This window comes from Diabrotica undecimpunctata, chromosome 5 (assembly GCF_040954645.1).
Source record: "Diabrotica undecimpunctata isolate CICGRU chromosome 5, icDiaUnde3, whole genome shotgun sequence".
Lineage (NCBI taxonomy): Eukaryota > Metazoa > Arthropoda > Insecta > Coleoptera > Chrysomelidae > Diabrotica > Diabrotica undecimpunctata.
The window spans coordinates 53,973,686-53,983,999 of NC_092807.1; positions in this window are offsets into that span (position 1 = coordinate 53,973,686).

Below are 10,314 nucleotides of genomic sequence, written 5' to 3' on the forward strand. Positions count from 1 at the left end.
ATATTTAGAGAAAAAAGGAAGACTCTGGGTATTAAAGAACATATGTTGTATGCTATTTTAGGATACAACAATTCCATTCATTCATCAACTAAACAAAAGCCAATCGAAATTCTAAATGGCCATATCGATCCCCAGGATCCATTTGACATCGATATTAACAGAACTCTAATAAATAACTATACACAGAGCCACAGATTAAAGACAAAAGAAATCTACAGTGAAATAAACAAAAAGCTACAAGAAACCAAACAGAAAAATATTGAAAAAATAAATCAAAAAAGACAAACACCAATAACTTATAAACCCAGCACAAAAGTTTACACTAGAAAAACAGTAAAAAGAAACAAACTTCTTCCGAGATTTTCTTCCCGCATTGTGAAAAATAATAATCCCGTAACAATAGACACTCAAGATACGTCAATACACAAAAAGAACATCAAACACCAGCCAAAGACTAATGCTAAAACTGCTTTACAGATGTACCTTAGTAGCAGCCCAACAAGTTCAAATTCAAAACCTGAAGGACAATCCAGGAATCCTCCCAGTTAAACTTGGACAAGCGAGGATACAGACCAGCACTCATGACTTCATCCACTATTTCCATCTAGAACCCATCGCAGAAGAGATTGAATCCATAGAATCTCAGTATATCACCACCAACAGAGCAATAGAAAATGGACTTAGTCAACCATATTTTGACAGCCTACAAAACTTTGATAAAACTGTACAGTACCTCCTCCAAACAGCAAAAGAGAAACTAGACACAATATATCCAAAATCCAGAAGCAAAAGAGGACTTATAAACGGATTGGGAAGTGTAATAAAATCTATTTCTGGTAATCTAGATCAAGAAGATGCTGAAAGATACAACGCTGCCATTAAATCACTTGAAAATAACCAACAGAACATTATTACTAACATCAATAGCCAACTCAGTCTCAATAAAAGAATAATGACAAATTTTAACCAAACAATTTCATTACTTACACACAACCAAGAAATCATAGCTGAAGAGACAAGCAAAATTAGCTTAGAGATGAACCAATTCGTTTTCGATTTTAATGATTATATGCAAGTTCGAAATATCCTTGACCAGATAAATCTAAATTTACAAACAATTATACAAATACTGGATGATCTACAAACAGCAATTACATTTGCAAGAATCAAAACTTTACACAACGGTCTCATTAAACCTGAAGAAATAAAATGGACCGTGCAAAAGATGCTTGAACACCACCCTGCATCACAGATTCCCTATATTCAGGAAGAAGACTTAACCAAATACTATGAAATCATAGACATTGATGGTTACTACACGAATCACACCCTTGTTTTTATTTTACATTTTCCTATTCTTCATTCCAAGTCGTTCACATACTTCCATTTATACTCCCTTCCAACTAATAATCACACAATAATCATTCCACCTGGTCCATACCTAGTCCACAACTCAGACCTTTTTCAATATATGGATGTACCATGCAAAAGAAGCGAATCCAAATCATTCATCTGTCCTGAGAAATTTCCACAAGAGAATGACCAGACTAATGACTGCATCATCCAAATTCTCCAGTTAATCAATGATGCTGCCCAATGCCAAAGTGTTCCCGTCACTGTCACTACAACGATCATTCAAAAAGTATCCGATGCACACTACATTGCCGTTTTTCCAAAGGCTACGAAAGTATCTACCCATTGCACCACCACTGAAATAGAAGTACTCGAAGGGACCTATCTAATTGAGTTACCGCCAGGATGTGAACTACGAACCAATAATGAAGTTTACATAAATTCCAAAACAACAATTAAAGAAGAACCACTAACATTACCAAAAGTCAAGACCACCACTATTCTGAAGAACCACCCAATAGTCAAACCCCTAAAATTGGACAGAATTCCTTTAGACGAACTACACAAGTTATCACAGGAAGAAGAAAGGTTCCAATCCATCCTTCCAACACAAATGGACCACAGCTACATATGGACACCACCGATATATATATACTGGTAGCAATCCTTTTAATTTTTGGTTTTCTCAAGCTACGCAAACTGAAAAAAGAAAAAGATGAGCAGAATCCAACCACAGCAGAAGACATCCCTGACCAAAGCCCAGAGTCCTCAGAAACAGTTCACAGAGTTTTGTTCATCCCTCACAAAACTTTCCCAGGGGATGGAGAAATTACGATACATTAACCCCGATTGTCAGCAGTATTGCAGTTCAATAGTCCAGCCGATCAGCAGTTTCGACACATATTGCAGACAAGTTGTCATCAATTAATTTCATATAAATACTGTAAATTTTCATTTTAAAGTCAGTTGTAATTATATTAAATAAAGTGCTGTTACTCTGTCAGTTGTACCTTTAAAAGGGCCTTTTTAAAAAGTACCTTCGGGAGTGACAACCCTTAAGCTGGCAACCCTTAACTCAACAATATTGGCAATATCACTTTAAAATCGTCTACTCTAAAATGGATAATGTATGTCTGTATTGTCAAAATAAATGAGTCAGATAAAATTAAATTATTAGAAGAATTTTTTACCAAGTAACAACAAAACAAAATTTGTTTAATTTACTAATGTTTGTATTTTGAGAACGATTTCCGCAGTGGAAAGTGAAACGTCAATAAACGTACTTTAACCTTTAATTGTGACTTATTCTCATTTAAATATAGTAATTACTTTAAAATGCCACAAGAAACTAACTTCAGAACAATATATATTTGAAAGTAAAGCTTTAATAATACAAAATTACAAAGTATGAAAATCCTTAAAATATTCTTTTGGGTATAGTGATATTACATTTTTTGCACAAAATTACTTAAACCTTTTTCTTGCAAACCTCGCACCGAATCTTCTTGATAAACAATTAAAATGGTTCATACCATTATATCTTGAATGTAAGATTATGTTGGGATTCCGCGTTTAGTATCTTTTTTGTAGGTTTCTTCCTCCGTCTTCTGGAAACAATTGTCACGCGTTTTAAATAGACATGTCAATTCCATGTACTATTAGCGGAAAGTACCATTTTCCCCTCGTGTATACATCCTGTAAACAATAATATTTTTGCCACAGCGGTCTATTCATAAAAGAATTGTATTGCTTTATAATATTTGGTTAAGAAACAAAAATGTGTCTGTTCTCCTCGTTTGACTAGATGATGTGGTTTTACTGAACAAAAATTAGATGCGATTATAACGACACTATCGTCGTGCCAACGAGAAATCTCTTATATTTAACTAATTTAGTATATACATGGATGAGAAGCCGTTACTAAAAAAAAAAGAGGTGGAATCTCGTTTTTGGCCAGCATGATTGAAGTGCATGGGCATAAGACAGAACAACCGACGAACCAATACCCATGTTTTTGTATGAGGCTGATATTTGCATTGAGTTGCACTGAAACGATGTAAACCATACAATATAACCAGAATACCCATTCAGAGCTTATAACCCCAGAGAATGGGTTTGTTTCTTATAAATTTTATCGTAGGATGTTTTCCAAAATATGGTACTAAAGCTTCATCTAGGCTATGTTCTTGTTTAAAAAAGGCGTGATTTAAAAAAATTCTATTCAATACATTATGAACATATCTTAGGCAAACTGTCTGTTTTGTCCAAACTATTATTATCACACACATGAAGAATATTTTCATTATATGGGAAAATCTATCTCTTGATAGAGCTCCAGGGACTTTTTCATTATGACTGTCATCACGATTTTTCCAATACATATATCTTTTTGGCAACACCACGTAGCCATTCAAAATAAATACAGCCACAAAACACCTAATTTCATTATCTGTTACATCACTAGTCAACTTTTTTTTTGTGCCGCGTATGTATTTGTATATGTTGTTATTATAAAAATAGCTTAAGCATACATCTGTTTCCAGTATACATTTTTAGGATGCTGGTACAGATAACCTACAAGCCATTTTGCAGATCCTAGTTTTCCGAGAATAATCGAAGGTTTTGTTTCTTGTTTGCGTAGTGTAGCAAGAGGTACGTCGTCGTCATTGGAATCTGACTCTTTTGCAGGCTGATCTTGATTGTCTAAAATAATCTCCACGTCAGTACTCAGCTGGTTTACTGGTAAATAACCTAGCGTTGCGACATCCTTGTCTTCTGAATGGCAATCTGTTATTTTATCATTTGCATTGTCTGGACGAGAAATAATTATACCATCAGAAGGCGTTCGAATTTCATCTGTCTTAAGTTTTGAAATTAACTCATGAAATTTTAATATTCTCCCAAAATATAATTATTTTATAGTGCTTATTACTACTGGCCTTTTAAAAGAACAAAATAAAAATGGCTATCCACAAGAAAGTAACAAAAAGCTTAAACAAATATTTCCACTATAATTACACGTAGTAAAGTATTGACTAGTAAATCATGTAAAACGCCCAAATTTTATCTGTAATTAAAAAAAAAACTTACCTCCAACTAGCAATATATATGCTTAATTGAAAAACAAAACAAAACAATGCTATGTCGGTATATAAACAAACTTTTAAAGCGGAAGACTGATGAAATATCTTAACCCATATATTTGACGGTAAATCCCACAGGCGCCATCTATCAACAGTAAGTTAAAGTTATCAATATAACGGAAATGGATCGATTGCCTTTTAAAAGGAAAGTAGTAGTATATGGGTTAAATATAATTCTATAGTTCTTTTTCGAGTCTTTAAAGCCAAAAGATAGAAAAACTAGTGAGAAGAGGAAGATATTGAACATAATAGCCATGAATATATTTTGCTGTCATTTAAATATAAATAATAAAAATGTATACAGATTTTAATAATGTACTGTAAATTTAGGAAAAAAAGGCCACCTTCAATCACAAACACACCAATTTGTAAGCAACAATTAAGGTTAAATGTTAATGTCTGTCCTAAACAAACAGGTTTGTGTACTGGCGACAGTTCTGTGTAGAAGTGAATTACAATTCAAATCATAGATAGGTGGGGAATACCAGAAAACTTAATAGAGATAAATAATTTCATATCGTTAAGTTTCATAAACTTTAATTCAACTTTTAATTAAACCAATTTTGATTTTACATAATCTAATTAGGAAAAAATAAAGTTTGAAGAGGCTTAACACTGGCGGACATCAGGCGTGGGTTGGCCCACCTAGTATTGAATTGAAAACAAGTAAGATAGGTGATTCAGAATGCAATATAAATTTAAATAAAACATTTGTTGAAAATAATGCTAATTCGGAGACTACTAATCAACACGTTATTAACAAAAATAAAAACAATATTCTTATTAGTATACCGATACCGGCCATTCTACGTTTATATGGAATCAAAAAACAATAATGTTGGAAACTTTAGTTTTTTGAGGTTAGCCCAATATATACATAATAAGAAATATGAAAATATTCAAAAAATTAGCAAATTGTTTTTTAAGTGAGAAAGTGCTAATAAATTTGTTTCATATATGGAGGTAAAAAATGATGGATATATTTCTCTTTATTCCTGCTAATAAAGTAACTTTTAGGGGTGTAGTAAACAATGTTGATAAAAGTATTTCCAATATTTAATTAACTAAATTTTGGATGCATCCTCAGCAAATACTAAGGGTTTGGATTTAGGATGATTCAAAATAAAGTCAAAATATGATTCAAGTAAAAACATAAATAACGGAGACAGTTGCATTTACCTTTTCAGGAAAAGAAATGCCATATATGGGATTTTCTTTAGGGTAAACGGTTCCAGTGGTTCAATGCTGTAACTTTTTTCGTTTTGGTCATACAAAAAATCAATGTAGAGGGAATGAAAACTGAAAATTATGCTGGTAAAGTATATGAAGGCGAATGTATGATGCAATTTTTCCATTATAATAGTACTTTTCATGTAAGTGCTTTTAAAGAATGTCCAGAATATATTAACAACCGGAATATTTAAGCCACTATGTCTTTATAGACACAGTGGTTCAAAGTGGCGGATTCTTTATACACAAAAGACTTGCAGATAACATAGTAATTACAAGAAATATATCCACAAGAGTAGCCTATTTAATCGTAAAGCTAAACCGAAGGTATAAAATAAAGATTATTCAGGTATACGCACCAACAACGGACCATCCGGATGAGGAGATTGAAGACTTCTACGATGACATCACTGCGGCACTGAAAGAAACACCAACACACTACACGATTATATGCGGCGACTTTAACGCAAAGATCGGTCTACAGCAGGATGAACAGGAAACAGCACTAGGTAAATTTGGATCCAAAGGCAGAAACGAACGTGGACAAACACTACTAGAATTTCTATTACAACAAAATCTATACCAGATGAATAATTTCTTCTCTAAAAAAGATCACAGAAGATGGACGTGAAAAAGCCCAGATGGTAAGACCAAAAACAAGATATACTACATAATTACTGACAAAAAATATATATTCAACGATGTCACAGTCCTTAATAGCTTTACCACAGGCAGCTATCATAGAATAGTAAGAGCCAAACTAAAATTAGACTTAATAACAGAAAGATCCAAAATGATTGGGAAGAAAGTCAACCCAATATGGAACGACCCAACGAATTTAAATGAATATCAAGGCAATATCAATAAAATCCTACAACAAAATAAATGCATAACTAATGTAAATGCCCTAAACGAAAATATTGTAGAAGCTATTCGAGAGGCTCAAGTAAAATGCTGCCCTAAAAGACGCCAAGACTGGACACTAAAAGAAAAATCAAAGGAAAAGAACGCATTGACGAAGAAGAACTGCAAAAAATAAACAAAGAAGTATCAAAAGCTATAAGGAATAATTTAAGGAAATTTAAGAATGAAAAAGTCCAGCGAACTATAGAAGGGTATAAAAGTCTGAAAGTCCTGAGAAGACGACTAAACAGTGGAAAGTGCGAAATACACAAACTAAAGAACAAAGAAGAAGTCCCCACATTAAATAGAGAAGAACTACTACACATAGTTGAAGACTTCTATCAAGAACTATACACAAGCCAAAAAGAAGACCAAAAGAACTAGCTAGTTGGAAACCGCCGCATCACGCAAAATTATCAACCAGGGTTCAGAGCTCATGCCAGAGATCACACTAAGCGAAATCCAGGACGCAATGAAAAAGATGAAAAACAACAAAGCGCCAGGAGAAGATGGAAGCGTAATAGAAGCTATAAAGATGGGCGGACATGCCCTTCTCAACCAAATAAAAATATTGTTTAACCTTTGTCTAACAGATTGTTGCATACCAAAAACATGGAACAATTCAGTAACAACTTTACTACACAAGAAGGGAGACAAGGCGCACCTAGAAAACTATAGACCAATCAGCTTATTAAACCGCATGTATAAAATGTTTACCAGAATAATTACGACAAGACTAGAGAAAAAGTGCCGCACTTGATAAAGTGCGGCATGATCACCTAATCAGACTCCTGACAGAAAAGAATTTAGATAAACGAGACATCCGACTAATAGCAAATATGTACTACAATCAGAAAGCAGTAGTGAGAGTAGATAATAATACCACTGAAAAAATTGAAATAAAGCGAGGTGTGAGACAAGGGTGTATACTGTCACAAACCCTGTTTAATCTCTATTCCGAAGACGTAATGAATAGAACACTCTTTGAGCAATCCGTAGGTATTAAAATAAATGGTGTTAGATTAAACAATCTGAGATTTGCCGACGACACCGTTCTGATCGCAGAAACACTTGAAGAGCTACAGACATTGGTGAATAAGATAGCAGACTGCAGCGAAGAATATGGACTATCTTTGAACATAAAGACAACTAAATTTATGGTAATATCTAAATCAACACAAAATGTCCAAAATTTATATTTACACAATGAAATTATCGATCGAGTTAGCAAATACAAATATTTAGGCACTTTTATAAATGAAGACAACGATAGCTCAGCAGAAATCAAAATAAGAATAGAAAAAGCCAGATCCATATTCACTAAAATAAAGAGAGTGTTCTGCGGAAGAGATTTGAGCCTTGAAATGAAACGTCGCCTGATGAGATGTTACGTACTTTCTGTGCTGTTCTACGGAATGGAGTCATGGACGTTGAAAAAGATTGATACCAAAAAATTAGAGGCATTTGAACTGTGGATGTATCGCAGAATCCTGAGAATATCATGGACCGAGAGAGTCACAAATGTCGAGGTCTTGAGAAGAATAAATAAAGAAAAGGAAGTAATATTTACGATCAAAAAACGAAAACTGCAATACTTGGGACACAATACAAGAGGCGAAAGATATGAACTGCTTCGAATAATTATGCAAGGAAAAATAGCAGGAAAAAGGTCCATAGGAAGAAGACGAAACTCCTGGCTAAAGAATCTACGGGAATGGTATAGCTGTAGCAGCAACGAATTGTTTCGGTCAGCAGTTTCGAAAATACGTATAGCCCTGATGATAGCCAAACTTCAAAACGAAGATGGCACTTGAAGAAGAAGAAGAAGAAGAGAAAAAGTTAGATTTCTACCAGCCCCGAGAAGAAGCTGGCTTCCGCTTAAAATTCGGAACAAACGATCACCTACAAACAGTAAAAACCTTAGTAGAAAAGTCGCTAGAATATAACAGACCACTGGTACTTATCTGCGTAGACTCTCACAAAGCCTTCGATACTGTGGAATTAGACAGCATTATAAATGCACTAAACAATAATAGAATAGATTACCGGCTCACAAAGTTAGTACAAACACTATACCAAAACGCCACAATGCATGTAAAACTACAAGATACAACCAGAGAAATTCATGTCAAGCGAGGTGTGAGACAGGGCGACACTCTCTCACCTAAATTATTTATAACGATCCTCGAATAAGCCTTTAAAATGCTAAAGTAGGAAAATAGAGGAATAAAAATAGATGAAGAAATGCTCAATCACCTGCGTTTGCCGACGACATAGTACTTATTACCGAAGATCTGGGTGAAGCACAACAAATGGTACAAGAACTAGATAACGTATCTTCAACAATAGGTCTAAAAATGAACATCAGTAAGACCAAATTTATGACAAATTTAGTTCCCAGCGAACACCTAATCATCCATAATCAAGTGGTAGAATTGACAGAAAAGTACATATATCTTGGTAATGAAATCAGAATAGGCAAGAACAACCAGACCTGCGAATTTCAACGACGAATAACACTTGCTTGGGCGGCGTATGGTTCACTAAGAGATATCTTTAAGAGCAACATCCCGATAGCTATGAAACGGAAGACATTTGACCAATGCGTTCTTCCTAATTATGACGTACGGGGCAGAAACTCTCACGCTTACAAAAACAACAGCACTAAAAATGCGAGTGGCACAAAGGCGCATGGAAAGATCAATTCTCGGCGTGACAAAAAAAGACAAAATAAGGAATCAAGACTTAAGGAAAAGAACAGGTATCAGTGATGTCGTCGAACGTATAGCCAAGCTGAAATGGAATTAGGCAGGTCACATAGCGAGACTGAAGGACACAAGATGGACCAGAAAACTAATTGACTGGCGCCCACGAGAAGACAAACGCAGCAGAGGACGACCACCAACACGCTGGATGGACGACATTAGACGAATATCCAAGAAATGGCAAAAAGAAGCACAGAACCGTAAAGAGTGGCGAAAAATGGGAGAGACCTATGTCCAGCAGTGGACAGAAGAGGTTGCATGATGATAATGATGATGTATTTATATAATCTCTCTTAGTATGAGGCAAGTTATTCATATTTCTTCAATAAAAATTATTTTATTTTTTTATATAAAAATGCATTTAGAGTATCCGTCGAAAAGGAGGACGTTACAAAAACAAAGCGCATCTGTAACTTAATATATATGTGGATAGTCATTTGAAGACCTACGAAAGGTAAATAATGGACCTACATAGTGCTTGAATCGCCAAGGCTATCATCACGCACAAAACTTATGTTACAAAGCCGCAAAATGAGTAAAATGCGGAGAGGATCACCTGAGCAAGGAGTGAAAAACGGCTCTAAAACAAAAAGCAAAATATACCAATTGTCAGGGGCAACATGCCGCAACTTTAAGAGAACCTCTCAGATGATGTATCTAGGAAAAACTCCAGAGGCAATAAGCATCAACAAGGAGGCCACAATAACAATTAACCATCTTATGCTCAGGCAACAAGGAAAAACCCAATAGGCGGAGATCAACACCATCTTGATCTCCAAACAAGAACAGGATGGGTTAGTGAACATAGTGAAAGAATTGGTCACTAAAATTGTCCACGAAGAAATAGCAAACATAAAGTTAGAGCTAAAGTAATGCAGACTAACAGGGAGTACTTGAGGATAGGCTACTGGAATCCAGGC